This window comes from Cavia porcellus, unplaced genomic scaffold (genome assembly GCF_034190915.1).
Source record: "Cavia porcellus strain 051 isolate PalLab524CR breed Dunkin Hartley unplaced genomic scaffold, mCavPor4.1 scaffold_1, whole genome shotgun sequence".
NCBI lineage: Eukaryota > Metazoa > Chordata > Mammalia > Rodentia > Caviidae > Cavia > Cavia porcellus.
Genome location: NW_026947484.1, coordinates 140366198 through 140388155, shown reverse-complemented (window position 1 = coordinate 140388155; position 21958 = coordinate 140366198). Strand labels below are relative to the sequence as shown.

Genomic DNA, 21958 nt, shown 5'->3' with positions numbered 1-21958 from the left:
ACTCTGACTTGGGAGACTGCACTGATATTTTATTTGTTTTGGTGTGTGTGTGTGTGTGTGTGTGTGTGCATGTGTGTGTCTGACTAGGGATTATACACAAGGCCTTGTCATTGAGCTATATTTCCAGCTATTTTATTTTACTTTACTTTTTTTAAATTTTATTTTATTTTATTTTATTTTGTGATGGGATTTTAGCAAGTTGTTTTGTTTCTTAGGCTGGGCTTGAACTTGTGATCCTCCTGCCTCTGCCTTCCAGGGGGCTGGGATTGCAGGTATATGTCACCACACCTGGCTGAGATTGCCTTAATGTTTTCATTGTTTAAGTGAACCTTTTTTTCTGGGTTTGTTGATCTGGCTTTTGGACTCTGTTTGCGTGCATATTTGTAATGGGTTCTGAACTGTTCTTTTAGCTTAAGAAATCTGGATTTAAACCTCATTCTTGACCTTGGTTACTATAAACCTTCACCTTGAATGAGTGGCGTTGAGCACGTTATCTCAACTTCAGAATGGGCAATCCTTGTCTCAAGTGGTGATTGTTATATCTGTTCCAATGTGAGACACATTGCTGCTTTGAGGTCATGGCTTAGTAGTCAGGCACTGTCAACCCTTCCAATGCCTGATGTCAAGCACAAGCTCTCTGTCTTCAGATGGATCTGCTCAGTTACTGTGCTTTTAAGTCCAGCTCCTAAATCTGAGGTTTACATCTTTGAGTAAGAAGCCTTCTTCCATCTGGGAGTAAATGGGAAAAGAAGAATGCTGGAGTGTAGCCCAATTACTGCCTGGAAGCTTAGACCGCAGGCACCATTGAGACCCTGATGGACCAGCTGGCAACAGCTCTTCTGTGTGATGAGTAACCAGCTCCAGCACTAGCTTGGGGAGATACCTAGACTCGCCTCGCACTCAGCAACCTGAACTGAATGAACTGGAATTGTGGGGCCCTGAAGCGAGGGGTGCCAGAATCCTCAGCATCTCTGTGATTGTGCTCAGCAGGAGGCTGCATCCTTCCGTTCCCCTCCCATGGCCTCACCTCCAGCAAGGGTGACTAGGTTTAGAGAATAAGAACACCATATTCCTTCTTTTTTTCTCTAACTTCTCATTTTCATTAATATATGTTTACATAGCTTAAGCGCATTCATCTTGGGAATCGGTACATGTACATATTGTATCTTAATCATCTTTTACTTCCCCTTTCCTCTCCGCCCTCTCATCTCCCCCATTCCCAGTTCCCCTTTTTATCTCCACAAAATCTGTCTCCCTTTTTCCTATCATCTATCGTTTTTAAAATTTTGCTCCCTAAGTCATTTATATTTTGGTTTTCCTATATGAGAGAAACCATGTGATATTTAACCTCATGTGTCTGATTTATTTCACTTAGCATTATGGTCTCAAGATGGATCTGTTTTCCTACAAATGACTTCTTTATGCTAATATTCCATTGTTTGTGTACACCACATTTTCTTTATCATCCTTATCTGTTGATGGACCTAGCTATTTCTAAGATTTAGCTATTATGAGTTGAAAACATCAGTTAAATTTGAATTTCAGATACAAAAAAAACAATTCAGCATAGGTATATGCTAAATAATATTTAAAATATCCTAATATTAAGACATTATTATTTAATCTGAAGTTCAAATTAAACTAATTGCTTTAATTTTATCTGGTAATGCTGTGTAGATAAAATAATTTGGGCCTTGATAGAAATTCACAAGCCTTAAGATTCACTGGGCCTCTGCTTCTCTAGCAAGTATCAAAGCACTTTGTAAAGAAGAAAATCACACGACTGGATCGTCCTCTGCTGGGACTACCGGGGTCCGGATTCTCTGGTTCCCTGTGTTTCTGGGTAAGCTATAGGGGTCCCTGAGATCTGATCTGAGTACCTGTAACCTCACTTGCCTTCCATCAACTGCATTTGGGACACAGGGTGAAAGGTAACTTCCTGAAAGTGTTAAGACATTATGTGGACACCTTTATGCTGTTGGATCCTTTGAGAGCTATAGGATCTGAATCCTGCCTGCCTTTCTGGGGGGTGATCTTTGCTGTTTGTAAGCACTGTCCTAATGAATATCTTCACACACACACACACACACACACACACACACTGTCCAGCTAGACTCAACAATACTCTAGCACTGGCAATCCTGGTTTACCTGAAGGGTAAGCACTTCCAGAGCACACTCCAGAAAGAAATGTGTGGACCACATTTAGTGAAGTCTGGTATCTGCAGTTCTGGAGTAAGAGATGCCCTGGTCACTTGAGGATACTTAGACACGAAGTATGCCTACTCACATTTCATGGCAATTTGTTCCCTCTGTATAATGGCCTCTGTATAATAACCTTCTAAAACAAAGAAATTGGCCTGATGGGGTTGAGGTGGACACTATGTTTAGGAACTCAAGACTCCCCTACCTTTGCTCCAGTATAGCAAAAACTGTATACCAGGATCTGTTCTAAAGACTCACCTATATTAGCTAACTTAATACTCATAATAATCCTAACAAGTATATACTATGTCTGTTGCTGTTGTTTTGTTTGGTTTTGTTTTTTGAGACAGGATCTCTGTGTAGTTCAGTCTGGCCTTGAACTCACTATGTAATTGAGGCTGGTTTGAACTCACAGTGATCCTCCTGCCTCAGCCTCCTGAATGCTAGAATTACAGGCATAGGCCACCACACCTGGCTACTATTGCTGTTTTATAGGTAGAGAAATTGAACAAAAATTAAAAAAAAGAAATTGAAACACAAAGAGATAAAGTAATTCCTCTAAAGTCACACAGAGACAAAAAATTTGCTAGGAAATAAAAATCAAGATTTAAATTCAGGCACTTTCAGCTCCAGAGATGTCCTCTTAACCAATGAGCCAACTCCAGGCAGCCTTGATCTATGAAGACTGATGCTGTCAATACCATCTCTACTCAGGAAGGGCCCTGTCCTGCCCTGCAATATTCCTGTTTGCAAAGGGCAAAAGCTTACTGTCAAGTACATCTTCAAGCCCTAGAATATCTAATGCATCAGTGACTTCAACTTGCCTTACCCAGAACCTCAGCTCATGCTCTGCCTTGGGTGCCCCATGAGCTATGTATCCAGCAGCCAGAATCACAGAGCAGTGCTCTATCCTTAAAACCTGAGCACATGAAGTTGCAGCTTCACCCTCAGAAGATTCTGGATGAGTATTTCACAATCTTTCTGTTCAAATGAGTAGTTCCAACATTTGCACACGGCCCTAATGCAGATCCAGTCCCTCTTTGGAGGTAACTTGGAGATGTATAGGGTGCCAAGCAGGCCTTTGTAGGAGAGGAGAAGGGTTGTGTACATTTCTGTCAGTAAGACTTGAGTGCAATTTCAACCTCGCCTCCTGCCCATTATGCAACCAAAACACAGTATGAGGCTTTTTCTGGAAGATGTGTGGTGTTGTGGTGCATTACCCCCAAACAACTGGACCTGAAGCCAAGCGAACCTGGGCTTTCTGAAGGGTAGCTATGACTTCTGATGCACAAACCTCCAGGACTACCTGTGGGACTCTGGTCTGCTTTCTGGCCCAGTCAGGTCTGTCCTAGAGGGAACAGCTCTACAATGATGGGGTATTTCCCTCCCTTCCCTGGCCACTCTGGCCACTTCTGTAGGCTCTTAAAACATTGCTGTCCAATCAGAATCCTCACTGTGCTCTAGTTTGGGCCTATTAAGTCTACATGCATCTTCCTATCACCCCAGACAGGTGGCTAGAGAATGTGTGAGAAACACTTGCATTGCTTTCCTTCCAGAACTTCTTTTCTGACAATAGTTTTCATCCAAACCATTTTCTTATAGTTTGTTTTTTAGTACTAATAGTGAGTGCTCTGTAGCAAGATAGTACTTGAAAGGTACACACTAATCTGAAGAACTTTTATGAGTGTGCCACATTCTGGCTGGCAGCAACATTTGGAGAGGTTTGAATATGGAATACCATCTCATTATCCCCCAAGCACATTCATCCTACCCAACTAATGTGTAAGTTGGAGGATTCCTAGCAATAATAGCATCAGTAACAACAGCTAACATCTATCAAGCACTTACTTTGGGCCATGCATTGTACTAAATGATTTATATATTTTTCATTTAATTCTCACAGTGATGAGGATATTATTTTATCCCCAAGAAAACCATGCCAAAGATCACAAAAATAAATGTTAAAACCAAATTTTACGTTAATTTTTAAGAGTAAGCTTTCAGCATCTCTGCTGCCATGATCCTACATCTGCTGATATCCTCCATGCCTAATCTCCCAACTTCTGTTCTTTTCTAATTCTCCAACTATCCATTCTAATAAAGAGGGAGCGTAAACATGAATGATGTTCCCAAGAGGGAATGGACTCTCACTGACACCATGGCTCATCAGGTGGACCAGAAAGGGATGAAAGCAAGAGTTGTTTTAATTTGACCCTTTGAAATAGACTCCACCTGAAAGAATGAAAAGTCTTCTGTAAGAACTTTGCTGGGTTTTTTTCTTTCATTATTGGGTCTAAACACTTGGCACAGTGCCTCGCTCACGGTAGGTACCTAACAAATATTAGGGTGGACCCTCAGCTAATTAGGCTTGGCCTAATTAAGGGCAGAGGGTTAACTAAGGCAGATACATCGGAGGGGCAGGAAAGTGGGTTTGAGCAGAGCCAGACGACGTGCTCTGTGTGTGACATTGGTGCCCAATTTGTCAGCTCTTCTATGTTTCCTTCGGTTGTTTTGCTTTGTTTCGTTGTTTTAAGGCAGGCTCCTGCTGTGCAGTTCTGGCTGGCCCTGAATTCTCAGCAATCCTTCTGCTCAGCTCTGCCTCCCACCCCAGTGCTGGGATTACAGGTGTGTCCCACCATCCTGGCTATTTCTTTGTTCTTGTTCCAAATAACAAATTCTATTTGCTCTGCGTGCATTTTCTCTACCTCATGATGGCTACTGCTGCATAAATCCTGCCTTCTTATTATACTGTTGCTTCTTCATAGCTTTGGTCTGCCATAACTCTCTGCAGTCCCATCACAGTCTCACTCTATGGGACGGTATCATTTCAGTGCACATGTCCACTGCTAGCTACTTCTTTATACCTATGTTTCCCAACTCAGATTCAAGAAGGAGAGAATCTGATTGATTTAACCCATCTTTTCTATGGTCTTTGGGAAGGCAACCCTAATATCAGGGACCAGTTCCTGGTCCAGTCAGGAGCCATCCCTAGGTAAAGAACAACCTAGCTCTGCTTCTCGAGCAGGGGGCCGTGGGTGGGGCAGTTTCATATAGAAGAGGAAGTTGGGTGTGGCGGGCACTGTGTTGACATATCCAGTATAGGAGTGCTCCTGGGAGCCCATCTCTCATCTCTCAAAGAGATAACTTTGTGGGTTTGGATTCACCATCAGTCATTCCCAGCAGAACCCAGCCAAATGCAGCTGGTAACTTGAAGAATTTGGAATTGCTTTTGGCCTCCATCTTCTTGGACACTCTTCCTTCTAGGACTGCTGTGGTTTTTCAGCTTATGTGTGATTGGAGTTGGCTTGCTTCTGGAAATCCTTCAGCTTAGATAAGTTGGCTTTTAACTGAACTGCTTCATCCTTGGGAAAAGGTAAGTATTTGGATTCAACTGGACCCAAATCCAGTTCTGGGTCATTCTGTCAACCTAGAAGAAATGGTCTGATCTCTTGTTTTCTTGTCTCTTATTCAAATCTACTCTCTCCAGGCTGTCACTTACCAAAGTGTGACTTCCATTTCCAGACCCTCCTACCTACTTCTGGGGCATGACATTAAAAAGTGGCTAGTGACTTCACTGAGAGCAATTTTAGAGGAATGGTCGGGGTAGAAACCAAACAGAAGCAAGTTGAGGAAGTGGAAATAGTGTAAGACTACTCGTCTGAGAAGTATAAATGAAAAAGAGAGGAAGAAAACAACTATTTGCTAAGGGTTTTTTTTAGTTGTTAAAGAATTTGTTGCCAATTATATATGCTTTTATAAAATAGCTTTTAAAAAAGCAGAAATTATGAAGAATAAACTTATCCCATTAATCCATTATCCAAGTAAGCATGTTAGTTACCAATTTTTAAGCACCTACTAAATAGAAGGATTACATTAATACCTTTAGAGAGAGTGTCCATTTCTTATGTCCCCATTAGGCAAGAATTCAGATAGATAAACCTTTGGTACAAAGTAAGACAGTATGTCTTCCCCTCAGGTAATGAATGGTACCTATTGATTTATAAGGGACCTAAGAATTTTTCTGGCGGGTAACACAAAGTTGTGTTCTTGTAGGGTTTTAGTACTACACAGATATGTCTTAGGAAATTCCCAGGTGGATGGATTGCTGGAAAGGGAGGGAAAAAACAGTGTCTCCCAGAGAGGGCAGTCTTTTGAGGAAGAAATCTACAATGGTGAGACTGAGGCATGACTAGGGTGGATGTTAGCACAGGATCAAACCCAGCTCCTCTGGAAATGTCTCCCAGCAAGAAACAAAGAAGGCCCTCAGTGTAACAGAAAAAGCCACTTTATGAAACTGTGATGTTCCAGGGCTTATCATCATTGAATAGCCAAATATAACGCAGGAAAAGAGCTTTCCCTGTTTTGCTTCAAAAGAAGATGCTGACAGAAATGTCAAGGGTCATCCATCACAACCTCAGTTTCCACAAAACCAGAACCATGAGGCCAACTATAAAAGCAGGAAAAGTTTTCTTCTAACTTGTAGCAAGGTACTAGAGGATAATTTAAGTTAATTCTGTAATAACACTTTACCTTAAGCGTTGATGCTGAAAAATGGACTCTGACTTCCTGTTTTTTAGAAACTTCATTGACTGGCACTCCACACTGCTGTGTGATTTTGGACTTGTAGTTCATAGTGGAGCTGTAAGAGCATTCACAGTGTCAGCTAAACAGACTGTGTCAGTACTGGATGATGGCACTGACTTAAGAGCATAGCTATGATTTGGTCACTGGTGGCATGCAAATGTCTTTGCATGAAAACCGTTTTCTAAATAAACCTGGATAAGTTCATTTAAAACTAAAGACCCCTCCCATCCTACTCTTTGTTATCACTTACTCCATCTTTCTAGCTCTTCGGACCATTTCTGTTCGGTGACTTTTCCTTTTTCTTTTTTTTCTTTTTTTTTTTTTTGGTCTTTTTTGTTTTTATCGGTACCAGGGATCGAACTCACGACTGCCTGCTTGCAAGGCAGGTGCTTATGCCGCTGAGCTAAATCCCCAGCCCCTTTTCTTTCTTTTTTAAAACAGTGTTTTACTATGCAGTTCAGGGTGACCTTGAACTCACTTTGCAGCCCAGGCTGGCCTCAAACTCACAGTGATCCTCCTGCCTCAGGCTCCCAAGTACTTGGTCTGTGACTTTTCTTATTAGTTCTTTTTAAATAATATATTTTCCTATCATAGAATATAAATGGCATGGAAGCAGTGTTCCAGTCTAATTGTTGACCTTTGTGTTTCCAGAACCTAGATCAATGATTGGCACAGTATATTCAATAAAAATAGAGTTAATCCATCTTGAGGGTCTTTCAAAAATATACAGAGGAGGGTAGAACTACTATGAGTTTTTGTTTAGGTTCTTAGGGGGAATTTAGGATATTTACATACATTTGTAACAATCCTGAAATACCACTAATGTACTAATATATTCATTTTATAGTTGAGAAAACTTGGAATTAGGGTGGAGCCATCTTGTTCCAGATACCATCTTGACAATTGTCCAACTTAAGTGTATTTCAAATCACTCAGGAAAAGCAGTGGTAGATATAGCAATACTTTATTACAAGGACAAGTTCAAGCCACAGTAGGAAAACATCGATGGAGTACAAGTATTATGAGGTGTGATTAAAATATATGGTGAGGGGCTGGGAATTTAGCTCAGTAGCACAAGTGCCTGCCTGGCCAAGTGCAAAGTTGTCAGTCCAATCCCAGGTACCAAAAATAAACAAATATACAATAAATAAAATATATGGTGAATGTTTAAATTAAAAAGCTCTTAGGTTAAAATAATAATGACCAGAGCTACTATAAACTACCATAGTAAGTAATCAGTCCATATAGGAAATATTGCTATTACTCACACAAGCGATCAAAGCCTTAATTGATATGGTAAAACCAGAAATAGAATAAAAGGGATAATTCCAGCAGTCTGAGTGGCTGAGAAGGAGTATCACAAGTCCAAGCCCAGCCTGGGCAATTTAGCAAGACTTTGTCTCAAAATAAAAAACCAAAACAGGTCTGAAATGTAGCTCAGGGAAAAGGGTTTGGGTTTAACCCTCAGTACTTAAAAAAGAAAGAAGAAAATGAAAAAATGAAAGAAAGAAGGAGAGAAAGAAAGAAAGAACACATTAGTTGTAAAACTTTCTTTCCGTTGGATTTTTTCATAAAATAAAAAAAACAATGAAAAAATACTTAGCAAGGTAAGCAAAATTTTGCTTTGATTTTTCATACAATAAATTGTAAAAACATAGCAAGATCACCCATCCCCCAAATAACCCATAAAATCAAATGAGAACAAAAAGGTTTCATTTAAGTGGGGGTAATTTCAATTCCTTTCAAAAAACAAAATCGACTTGTTTGAAAACTAAAAAGGAAACAAATCAGAAAAATCAAGTCCTTGTAGCCTTTAGCAAATCTATAACAAAATTATGTTAATGTTGATTTCATACTTGAACTTCAATTGCAAAACAGACAAGCAAAACGTGTTATAGTAAAAGCATCAATTCTGAGTCATGATGTAGAGAACATGCTTCAGCAGTGTCTGTAAAATGAATCAGAGAGCAGCATGGGGCCTCAAGAAAGAGGAATTCTTAGACACAGGACTCAGGGTTGTTAATCATGAGGCTCCTGGGCAATGCAAGGGACCCGTGAAACAATCCCTGTCTTAGAGAAAAGGAACTGTAGGACCCAGGTGAGAAGACCTGGCTCCCCTTGGCTCCCTTCTCCGACCATCAGCTGGGGTGGTGGACCACAAGCAGCACTCCTGAGGACTTCGGAGGGAGATGCAGGGACAGATGACTGACCAGGTTCAGAAGGATCAGCTGGGCTTGTCACCCCCACCATGGTGAGGGTAGGAAAGGAGACAGGAAACACACACAAGGAACTTCTGGAGGCTACGTCCATCAGGAGTCCCTGCCCTGGGTGGGTGGCAGCCTGTCTCTTCATTCAGTCAATATTTACTGAAAGCTCTTTATAATCAGGCACACGGCCAGGTACTGGGCTAGATGCTAGGAATGGAAATAATAAACTACTTCCTGATGTCTTCCCTCTCTTCTGGAGAAAGGAAGGGCTGAGGTCTGGTTTTCATTGGCACTGGGGCTGAGCAGGACTTCGCAGGAGGCGAGCCTCAGCTTGGGTGGTGGGATCAAGCTGGGGGCAGCAGAACTTAGTTGAGACAATACTTATACTACACCTGGAATTTTATATTTTCTTCTCCACTTGGTATCAAAATAAATAAGCAAACTATTTTATGTTTAATTATAACTAATTTCTAGATACACAGATGACATGGGTGGGTGAGGGGTGGATTTTCAGTCCTTAAAGTAACAGTGTGTTTAATTTGCTGGGCCTGACAACTGCCTAACGTGAGTGTATTTCAGATCACTCAGGAGAAGCAGTTGCAGATCCATCAGCATTTCATTACAAGGGCAAATTCAGGTCACAATGGGAAAGTGTCAATGGAGCAAAAGGGTTCTGTGGTGCGATAAAGATATATGGGAAATGTTTAAAGTTTAAAAATTATTTAGAGTAAAAAACACTTATTTTCTCTCTCTTGGAACACATTTATCTCATCTTCCTTGCAACTTTCCGAAGTGACTCTGGAAGACCCTCTTTCATAATTGTGTTTAGTTGTGCTGCTGTGTTCGCTGCAATATCCCAAATCGATTAAAAATATTTGCCTTTTGTAGTCATTTTGATTTGGGGAAGAGCCAGAAGTCACATGATGCTATGTCCAGTGACGGTGGATGAAGACAAATTGTCATGCTTTTATTTGACAAGATGAAAAAATATGGCAAATTCATAAATGAAAAAAATTTATTACAGTAAAAGACATTCCCATTAACCACCGTCAAAATACTCAAAATATTTCCCCTTGCTTCAAAACACACTTATCTCATCATTCTTAGCAATATGTGTTTTACCATAATCTTACTTCTTCTTTAAGTATTCTTAGTATCTTTCAATCACCTTTTAAAAATCATTTTAGAGGAGGGTTTGGTTATTACAGCAGATAATCTGGAGAGATACAACCACCCACAAAACTTTAAGACCTGGCACTTTGCAGCTGTCTAATTTCCAGAGATACCTGGCAGTGAACCTCCAGGTTAGGACATGTCCCCCATTCCACCCAGGCCCGGCAGGTCAGCAGGGTCTGCCCTGTCCTCTCAAGCAAGAGTGTTCCTCTTCATGCCTGGAAGGAAAGAAAGCAAACAGAACAATGTAGTCCACAACCATGGGCTTTTGACTTATTGTGTAGACTTGAGTCAAAAACTCAATTATTTATCATTATGGAACATGTTTGCCTTATTAACAAAATTGTTCATGATGGTAAGATTTCTACAATAGCCTACCTAAACTTTAAAATTGACCATGTACAGAATTTAGCCCAGTGCTTTTACACTCACTGAAATTCACAATTGACTCATTGAAAATATGTTGGACCTGTAGAAAAAGGGAGAAAGAAAAGGTGAATGAACAACAGGAGATGCAAAAATTAAAGTTCACATTTAAGCCCATCTAATCTTGACTACACAATTACAGCTACAGATTCTAGCTGGAAGGATTTGAATCTTTATTTTAATGTAAACTACAAAGATTCCACTTGACAGGTGGTTTTAGGAGCCACTTTTAAATTTCCAAAACTGTGATTTATGATTTTTTTCACTCTTAGGATCTCTCCATCATTAAAAATTTAGGGCACTTCACTGCTACAAAGAATTTAAAAGCAAATCAAACTGCAATTCATTGTTAACATTTAATAAATGTTTACTACATGCCAGGTACTTTTCTAAGCACTTAACATGTGCTAACAGAATGCCATGTATAGCTCATAAACGCCCATAAAGTAGGTATCATTGTTTTCATTTTACAGATGAAGAAACTAAAGCACAAAGATTGTCCAAAGTCTCACAACTGGTGGGTGACAAAGTCAGGACTCACACCTACACGGGCACACTTGCAGCTGCCATGCTACATGCTGACTACAGAAGTGGCTATCTCTGTACACATTCTTCAAGCAGAGGACACACTTGCTTATGTGTTTAACTCCATCTATAGATGTTTCTAAAAATGACAATTCAGTATTTAAAGTATTTCATCTTTTTCTATTTAAAAGAGAGAGTTGTAAGAATAGCAACTTTTATTCATTCATTCATGTATTTAGGTGCAGTACCAGGATGTAACTGTTACATCCCCTGATCTCCTTTTTTTTTGAGATAAGGTCTTGCAAAGTCACTAAGTTGCCCAGGCTGGGCTCAAACTTAGGATTGTCTCACCTCAGTCTCCCAGAGTGGAGTATCATGCCTAGTTTCTGATAATAACCTTTAAGAATCAAATTAGGTGAAGTAAAGCTGCTTGTGGGAGAATAAGAGGTAGCAGGCCACTCACTCAAGAACTTGTTTTTAAAATGTATCAGTTGTTAGGATACCAAGGCAATGTACATGCTCATGAATTAACATTCAATAAAAACTGATTTGCAAAGTTTTCTATAAAATAAGAAATATCTTTTCTTTTCCTTACCTGTCATTTTTCTTGAGGCAGTAAAAAATTCTCTTTTTAAAAATTTTATATGTTTGCAGTACCTAATGATTATAATTACAGTGGGGAGTTGATATATACACAAAACACATCTTAGTTTTTTTCTTCCCTTTCTCCTCCTCTTTCTTCACTCTTCACATAATTCTTTTATTTCTCCAAATTTTTTTGTTTGTTTATTGTGGTATGCCAGGCTAATGCTCTACTACTGCAATAGATCTCAGCCTTCCCTCAGATATGAGAGTAGCTTTTTGCAAACACCTGTAATGCTAGCAGTTGAGAGGCTGAACCAAGAAGATCCCAGGTTTGAGGGCAGCCTGGGCTACTTAGGGAATTTCAGTCCAGCCTGCACTGCATAGTGAGACCTTGAAACAACCACATTTCTTCTTTTCATTCTTATTTCTAAGATAGGACATTACCAAAATTTTGCAATCTCTCTTTTGAGGGAAGGATATAAAGATATGTCAGCCTGTATATTGGAATCTTTCCAATGGGATGTCATTTTGAGTGTCTTTAGGAGATCACAGAGAAGCCAAAACTATAAGCATACGTTTCTTAGAGTGTGTTTGGTTTAAAATTTGTTGTGAATTTCAGAATTTTCTATTGTGTCATAGTGACCTAGCTAGTAGACTCTTGATTTTTAAGAATTTCTGATCACACATCCCAAATATCTTCACATGCAATTCAACAAATGAAAACTACGTGCTCTAAATGGGTTTAGACATTAATGGATTAACACATCCACGAGGATGTGTTTGTCTTAAGCAGCAGCCTCTGGAGATGGACTGCTTCTTTGCCAGTTTCGGAGTCTGAGAGGTGAAGAAGGGCAGTGTAAGACCAGTGAGCCCCTCTCGGGAGGAAGAACTGCTACACTGCACACCTCGTTTGCTTAGATGATATTCTGAGAACTAAATCCACCCTGCTCTTTCACAGCTTACTGTCCCAAAACAAGCCACGCATCTTAAAACAGAGTCCACGCTCAGCTAAGTCAAAGCCCAAGGGGTTACTGGCATCACAGCCTCACCCACCCACCTGGAGCGACATAGAATAAGGGATGGGTGCTATCACAGCTTTCTCTTTCTGTCCTGCAAGGCAGTAAATGAATCTGTTATCTTCTTTTAAGGGACTATTAATTTTTTTTTTGAGACAGACTAGCCTTGAACTCTTGTGTAGCCCAGGCGGGCCTTGAACTCAAGGTGATCCTCCTGCCTCAGCTTCCCAAGTGTTGGGATGACCGACATGTGTACTACACTAAATAAGAGCTTGTTTTAAAGCAAGTTCAACTCAGTGGAAGCATCTCCAAATTACTGTAGCTGATTTACAAGCTATCCTGGAAAATTAGACCTTGGCACAAATTTAACAGCTTTGTTTCATAGAAAAAAGGAAATCCGTGAACGTAGTATATTATGAAAATATGGTCCAAGTGGGGTTTGTTTTGTTTTATGAGTGAATGTAGACATTATGTTAAGATATTAGATAGTTTAAATATGTGGGCTCAATAATAGATAGTGAATATTATTTTTTAGGACAGGGCTACAAAAAATGATTAAATTTTAAAAGTTGAAGGTGAAATCTCTAATTAATTAAACTTAAGTAATACTATTCCAGTATCAGTGGAGACAAATAATGGTAGAGAAGTCATTTAAGAGACTTGTTTTTTAATTAAATAAAAACACTCCAGATAGAGAAGTCATATCATAATCTATATCATAAAATATAGATTTTTCAAGAGAATTGAAGGCAATAACATCATCAAGATAAAAGAAAAATCCAGGTGTGGTGGCATATGCCTATAATTTCAGCACTCTGGGGAAACTGAGGCAGGAATGCAAGTTCGAGTCCAGTCTGGGTAGCTCAATGACTCAGTGAGATCTCAGCTCAAAATTCAAAAACATTTTATAAATGGCTGGGACTGCAGCTCAGTGTGAAAGCCCTGTGTTCAATTCCCAATTAAGAAAAAAAAAAAAAAAAAAAAAAAAACCGTAAGATGAAATAACACGGAGACTAAGAGAAACTCTTGCTTCTTTTTGTCCATATAAATAGGCTCCACTCCTGAAGAGCCTGGATTTTATGTTCTGGTGATCAGGCCAATAGTATGCTGAGAAGGCAGAAATGTCAGGGAATTTTCTACTAAGTCAAGACAAGTGAGAACTGTGACGGGCACAGGGGGAGCCTGACAGAGCTCTGCTGAGCTGATAAGCATAGAACCAGGTTTAGTGGTAAGATTGCTGGGTTTCTCTATGGCTTCTCATGTTTTAAAAACTGTAGGGGCCAGGTGTACAGCTCAGCAGCACAGTGCCAGCCTGGCAAGCACACGGTAGTGAATTCAATCCCTGGTACAAACAAAAGTATTGGCCTTATCACTTTTTCTTTTCAATGTTAGGGACTGACCTTATCCCTTAACAGCGTGTAGCAATAATAACCTAAATCCTATTTATTTTCTTTAAAAAGGAAGAAACATTCGAAGAGGTAGTTTTGTATCCCCACAGCACATAGAATTTTGGTGTGTGACTCATTTAACTAGAATCATTCACATTATTTAAGGTACAGCTTATGTAACCTTTAAGTCAACCTGTACTTCATGGTACATTAACCTCTTGACACCTCTGTAAACTGTTATTTGTTTCATCAAATATTGACTGCAAAGTGAAAAAAAGGAACCTCCCTTGTATAATTACAGAACCTTAGAGCAAAAGAGAACTGAAAGATGAGCTTGTACAGGTCACCATTTTATAGATGAGAAACACAAGCAAGGAGCGATTTGCTGATGTGCCCCTGCACTAGGACGCAGCCCACCTAGAAGTTCCTTTCCCTGATTTGGACCCTGCTCCAGCACCAACATCATGTGAATGAGTGTGGTAGACACTGGGAAGTCAAAATAAAAAGCAAATACTACTTGACATCAAGAAGCTTATAGCTGAATAGGGAGAGCAGATATGTATGCTACCCTTGAAAATTATAGTGCACTCTGTTGCTAGAATGATCTTTCTAAAGATTCAAATTGCTGTCAAACATGGTGGCATATGCCTGTAATACCAGTCCCCAGATGGCTGAGGCTGGAGGACTGCCACAAGCTTAAGGCCATCTTGGGCTACATAGTGAATTCAAGATCAGCCTTAACAGCATAATGACAGTTTGTAAAAAAAAAAAAAAAAATCATATTGTTGAATGTCTGTGCCTGCTTCAAATTCTAGAGTGGCTTCTTACTGCTTGTAAGATAAAGACCGTTGTTCTTCAACTTCTTGTCTATTTTGATGTCCGAGATCTAGCCACAGAGCAGATTGCTCTTCTGTAAATATGATAAGCTGTTTTATCCTGCCAGGCTTTGCTCATGGTGTGCCCTTCTGGAATGCATGGAAGGATCTCCTCCATCACCACTCCTGGGGAACTTAGCAAGTTTCAGGCCACCAGGGCTACAGAGGGAGACCCTGTCTTTTTTTTTTTTTTTGTCTTTTTTGAGATGGGGTCTCGCTATGCAGTTCAGGCTGGCCTTGAGCTCACTTTGTAGCCCAGGCTGGTCTTGAACTCGCAAGATCCTCCCACCTCAGCCTCCCAAGTGCTGGGATTACAGGCGTGAGCCACCACACCCGGCTAGGAGACCCTGTATTTAACAACAATAACATCACACATCACTTAATGAACTACCTATTGAAGGCCTAAGGGGCTATGGGAATGCACTTGAAAGAGCAGTGACCTTGGAGGTATCACCCCAGAAGCTGAAGCATATGCACTAAATAAATGAATCATAGACCACAAGGGAGAAGGCAGAGGTTGGTCTGTAACTACATGGAAGAAGAACACACAGAGGGGCAGCGACCTGAGAAATGGCGAAAAAGTAGCATGTTTAGGAAATGTTGAGGATACCTGACAGGAAGGACTGTGCATATGGGGATTTTTGTTGATGTTACAGTAGAAGTAGGTACACATGACAGTGCATGGAAAGAACGGAGTTTTAGTGTTATTGTAAATATCTAAAAAAAAGAAGACTTTTCAAGGCCAGTATTCAGAAATTTAAGTGACATATTTGCCTGTGTGAGCCCCAGGGGTAGCGAGAGGCTGCTCTGGAGTTGGAGAGACAGACAGCTGGGAGTCTAGCTAGGACATTGCTGAGACAGAGCTACAGAAACTGAAAATGGTCCAAGTGAGAAGTAACAAAGACCAGCTTCATGGAGTGAATAACTGGATTGAGCCCAGCAGTGATGGAACGGTGAGCAGTAACTGGCTGAAGATGAGCAATGAGGGGAAGGAAGAGTCAAGAGTGATTCCAAGTGTTTAGCTTGAATACTTAAGCAGATGGTTTTGTCCCGCTGTGGAAGTCAGAATAAGGTAGAGTTGCTTGGGAGATACTTCAATGAAGATGTTGAGAAAGCTGTTGAAATTACATGTCTCAAACTCAGGAAAGTATTTAGGTCAGGAGTACATTAGATAATAACTGAGTCCAGAGGACAGGATAGAACCCTCTGGAAAGAATGGAGAGAAGGTCTAAGATGAGGCCCTTGGAAAGGAGGAAAGGGAATGAGGTCACTATGACTGAACTGGACTCAACACAGAAACAGGATTAAATTCAATGTGCAGCCACTAAAGCCACAGAAAAAGTGAGCTTGTCCACAGAAAAGGAAGAGTTGGTAGTGTCAAAATAAAGGAAAGATACTCATGATAAGTACTGAAAAAAAATCCTGAAAGAGCTGTAATAAAAGGTTGCAGACATACTCATTGGAGGCTGGAGGAAGTCCAGCATAAGCCAGCCCCAGTTTTGAGCCAGTAAATCAAAGACAAAAGGCTCCTTCTCTTTCCTAGTCCCATACAATTCATAAACCTGAGGTTGAATTGACACTGTGATTTATGCTAAATGGCTTCATCTAATTAGGGCTGGCAAAGAAACTGAGGTGGTTGATCTGACTCTCTCTGGCAAGAGCTTGATGAAGAATTGAAAAATCTTTAAAAAAGAACTGTGTTTTACATTAAGTTTTTCTTCATTTATATGAATTGAAGTTAGGTTAAGGAAGTAGCTGATTAGAGAAGTAAAAGAAAAAATTAAACAGATGATGTGCCAAACGATAGTCAGTCCCAGGGCTGTTTGTTCTCCTACCTTTAAGCAGTCCAGGGTCTATAGGAAAAATACAAGCTAGCATAACCAGTAGGCTTCAGTGGGTAAGGTTAATAAACCTATTACTATATAATGAAGTATTTAAAAACATTTGACTGTGCATGGCAACATACACCTCTAAAACACTTGGGAGGCTGAGGTAGGAGGATCACTGAGATTTCAAGACAAGCTAGGGCTACGTAATGGGTTCAAGCCATGCTACATATTAAGACCTTGTCTCAAAAAACCAAAAAAAATTCTTTTTTGTTCTAAATTCCTTAAAATTGTTTTACTAAGAGAATAAATATGAATGCTTAACATGTGCTCTGAGGATGGTGTTAAAATCAAGAGCAAGAATTTAGCAATTTTGAGGGTGAATCAAGACTGTTGTGACACACAAGCAAGTCATAGGTAGCCTTATATGACTGAACCAAGTAAGGACAGATCTGGTGCGTGAATCCACACAGTGAGTAACAAGGGCCATGACCCGTGCAGAAGGTCAGACTACAAGTTTAGAAATTTTTTTAAAGTAAAATAAAAAATTTAACTCCCATCAATAGTTTGAGAAGCAACATTTTAGATCAATATTGAAAGTTTAGACTTCTTACTGCTAATTTGGAATGAGGAAGTGGACAGTATACATTAAGAAAAAGTACTTATGAAGTGAGAAGAAAAGGGAAGGAGTCATTGTAGAAGATGTGAATTGGAGGTGGATATGCTGGAAATTACCTTATAAGAGCTTCTACATTAAATTTAGGCTAGTTTCCCCTCCAGTATCCCCAGAATATCTGGCACATGATACACATTAATAAGTATCTGTTGAACACTGAATAAGTTGTCTTAGCTATAAAGCAGAGACCAGACTGAGGAGCAGAAAGATCAGAATTTGGAAAAATGTCTAAGAAACCGGGAAAGACAGTCTAGACGTCTAATACTTTGAGGTCTTGAGTGGACAGCTTATTTATCTTTACGTCACCAGCAACTTGCGTATTGCAGAATAGGTGGTAAGTTTGAGCAAACTTTATGCAAAGTGATGTGCAGGGCACTGCAGTGACCTGTTTCCATGTTACCAAGCATGAAGATTTAGCTGATTACTGAAGGAACAACGTGGTCCTGACTCTGGGGTCAGCACTTCCTCCCCCCCAGCTCACACTCACCCCTTCATCTCCAACCGCTTAAACTTCAGACTCTTCTGAATTGTGCACTATTTTGCTCATCCTCATCTATCTGTAATGGTTTTCATTTGTCTTTTCCATTTTGTGGTTCCTTATTCATTCTTAATGCATAGATCATAGATCAGTATTTTCTTTAGCAATGCCTTTTATGATCTTCTCAAGATAGAATTAATGACCTCTTCATTTGAATTGCAAGCATTTTATGTTATGTTTTGCTTGGTTTTGTTTTGGTTTTTGTTTTGGCTTATTGAGACAGGGGTTCGCTATGTAGTTCAGGCTGGCTTTGAACTCACTATGTGGTCCAAGCTGGAATCAAATTCATAGCAATCCTACTTCGGTCTCCCAAGTGTTGAGATTTTAAGCACATGCCACCACATCTGTGATTTTATTTATACCTATTCAAGAATCAATGTATAAAAATGTGTCAGGCATATGACTTGACAAAATTTATTTTTACTTTTAGGTAATGTTTATTAAATTTCACTGAACATACAAACAGATGCTCGTGGAAGGCAAAAGAAGAGGACCAAAAGATAAAAAAGTGCCGTTGGCAAAAAGGAGTGAATATGAAACTAAGAAGACACTTGGAGAAAGCATGCAGAAGACTCTAGGAGGGATGGGTGTAGTGGTGCACTCCTGTAATCCCAGCAGTAGGCAGGCTGAGGCAGGAGGATAGCTGTGAGTTCAGGGTCAGTCTAGGCTACATGATGAGCTCAAGGCCAGTCTGAATTACATAGAGAGATCTTGTCTCAAAAATAAATAAATAAATAAATAAATAAATAAATAAATAAATAATTCTAAGTAGCAGAGTGAGAAGAAGGCTGGAGCTAGCTGCTGACCACTAGTCTAAGAGACGAGCATGGGCATTGCACACACTGAGCTGTGCTCCTGGAAATCGACTGAAAAGGCTGTTGGATTTGACCATTAAGAAATTTAAGGGTTGTAGGAAACACACCTTGTGGGCTGCTTCAGCTGGGGTACTGAGTCTGCTCCTGCTTTTAGGTCAGGAGAAAAAGGATCTCTAGCAGCTAAATTAAAGAAGAAGAAAGATCAGATCTTATATCTCTTCATAACTTTTCAAAGTGCTTGAATACCAGGGACATTGAAATTGTAATCCAGCTCTAAGTAAGTCACAAGGCCTGGCTCTTTTATCTGATGCACAGGGATCAATATGGGGAGCCCTATGATGTGGGGAGCAACATGACCATCATAACCATAGATTATCATCAGTGTGACACAGTCAGCTTTGTGGTCCATGCTCTTTAGAATCAAAGGCAAAATGTCTAAGTCAGACTTCAAAACTCAGAATAATTTCTCTTCCACTTCTGGAACACTTCTGGATGACAGAATTGCTCTGTAAAAGGCCTTTTCTGATCTGGTGGATGAAAATCCTCCAGGCTCTGCCTGCGTTAAACCTTGCTCCCATGTCTTCCACCAATGTTATCTCCAGCTGCATTTTTAAATCTATGTTCTGCTTGGTTAAGCTTTATGTACAGCAGTATGTCTTGATCCATACTAAGATTTATCTAGACAAAATTCTATGCTTGCCACCTGCCTTGATTTTTGACCAAGTTGATTTTGCCTCACATCTCTTTTTGAGATCTACATCTATTGTGCCCTAGATCAGTCTAGTATGTCATGCATACAATGGTATTTGGGAAATTCCTTAAAAGTTAATTAATTTGGATTTTTTGAGACAATCTCAGTATGTAGCCTAGACTGGTCTTGAACTCATAACAATCCTCCGGCCCCAGCATTCTGATTGCTGGGATCACAGGTATGTGCCACCATGCCTGGCTAGTAATTCTAAGTGTATAAGATGCACATACATGTATGCAGAGTATGTAAACTACTATCACAATACATCTGTGTGTATTAGTCAGGATTCTCCAGAGAAACAGAACTGATAGAATACATAGATAGAGTTATGAGAGAATAAGTCATGAGATTATGAAAACCAAGAAGTCCCATGACCTGCTGTCTGCAGTCTGGAGGTCCAAGAAGGCCACTGGTAAATTCCAGTCCAAGCTAGAGTGCCTGGAAATCAGGGGAACCAACCAGTAAGCTGCAGCCTGACTCTAAAGGCTGAAGAATCAGGAACTCTCATGTCTGAGGACAGGAGAGGATGGATTCCCTTCCTCCAGAAGAGCAAACTCACCCTTCCTCCACCTATTAGATGATGTTCACCCATATTAGTAAGGTAATTTTTACTCAGTCTACCAATTCAATTGCTAATCTATTCTGGAAGCACCTGTACAAGCACATTCCCAATAATATTTTACTAACATTATAGGTAATCCTCAGACCAGTATAGTTGACACATAAAGTTAACCACTATGCTGTGATATTAAAATTTCATGGGTGAGAATTTTTTTTATTGAAGTCTAGAAAGTTTCCTTATCATGATGATGATGAGGAAGGAGATGAGAAATGTGGCGAGAGGTGACGATGTTAGGAGAGAAGCAAGGAAGAAAATGGAGGAAGCCGTATCATCTGGAGAGGACTGCAACCCAGCAAGCGAATGTGCTGTGTGAAACCCCTTCAAACTTATTAGCTAGGATTTTGTTCTCATTTCAGTCTCCCTATGTATGTTTCTGCAGAAACAGCAGCAATATGTTCCATAGGGACATTAGCCTGCCCATCTGCTGCAGCACTTGTTAAGCTAATTATCCTCTTGGAGGTAAGTCTTTGCTCATATTTTGCAACACAAGAAAGACAATGAAAAGGACTGCTTACAGTGTGTTTGTAGAAGCTCTTTCATGGCACCCTTTCAATGGGTTGGGCAATTTAAAAGATGCAATTGTAATCATGACTAACTCATTAAGATGCTGGAGAAAAGCCTGAACATCCTTAACCTACTTTTGAAAAGAGAGGCAAGAAAATTACTGGAGTGGGGATAATCCAAGAAAAACAATTTCAAGTCTTTGAATCATTGACAGACTCCAGAAGTTCTTTAGCTGAGCTGAAGGTAAGATAAGATGAGAAAACAGAATGCTGCTTAAAGGAAATCCAGCAATCTCTGTATCTACTTATTCCACCTATATGTGACTTTTGCTGGTCTGTTTTGGCTTTGAAAATTCTCTTCTTTGTTCTTTCATAGACTCATTAAGAATTTCCTGCTGAGTCTTTGCATTTCATCTTAGATCCCCAAAGCTATGTCTTCATCTCTTATACTTGACTCCTGAGTGCTTTCCTTTCCTCCGGCTTTCCTGCTGGGGTTGTGATCCCTGAAGCAGGGATGATGTTGTTGGGTTGGAAAGCTGAAGGAGGAAGATGAATGAGCTACAGTGTCCAGTTAGAAGGTACAGTCAACTCTTGGCAGCTTATTCATGGCAAATCTCACTTTCAGCTTCTTGTTGACTTTGTCACCCACTTTGTGTGCTTAACTCTACAGTGGATGTTATCACTAGCTCTATTTATTCATAATGCCAAGAAATCAAGCTGAACAAAGAAATATTCAGGAAAATTTTAGGTATCAAGGTGACCAGGAAAAAATACCTTGTCACTGTTTTAATGAATATGGGTTATTGCACTCTATAGTTCAGAGAGAGTAGATGAGGAGAAATATATGTTTTTTTGAGACAGAGCCTCATTATGTAGTCCAGGCTAGGCTTTAACCCACTGCATAGGTTAGGTTGGTCACAAATTCATATCAATCATCCTACATAAACCTCCCAAGTACTAGGACGATAGGCACACACCACCATGCCCTGCTGAGAAGGAAATGTTATAGAAGTTCTTCTCTCAGAAGGATCCAAATCACAGGTAAATATATAGAGTTTAGAGAAGCATCTCTGCTCAGGGGTGTTCAACTGAGAGGGCCTACTAATTAAAGGAGAGTAAAGACAAGGGACACCAGTGAGTCATCAGACAGCATTTCCAATTCTGGGTCATTTTCACATTGCAGCATCAATTTTTTCTTAAATTCTGTAAATACCTGCACCTCTCAGCACACTTCCAAATAATTC

The 21958-nt window shown here is 40.0% G+C and overlaps 1 protein-coding gene across 4 annotated transcripts in view; it reads left to right on the top strand.

Moving 5' to 3' along the window:
* Positions 1 to 5346: 5346 nt before the first annotated feature.
* Notch2 (notch receptor 2) overlaps positions 5347 to 21958 on the top strand; it is a 170372-nt gene continuing 153760 nt past the window's right edge. For 2 of the 4 annotated variants that reach the window (XM_063256512.1, XM_063256509.1), the window contains exons 1-2: positions 5347 to 5577; positions 18454 to 20958. The gene's annotated coding sequence lies outside the window, so the exon portion shown is untranslated. The remainder of the gene's footprint in view (positions 5578 to 18453; positions 20959 to 21958) is intronic. The other 2 variants (XM_063256525.1, XM_063256533.1) reach the window with 2 other exon arrangements.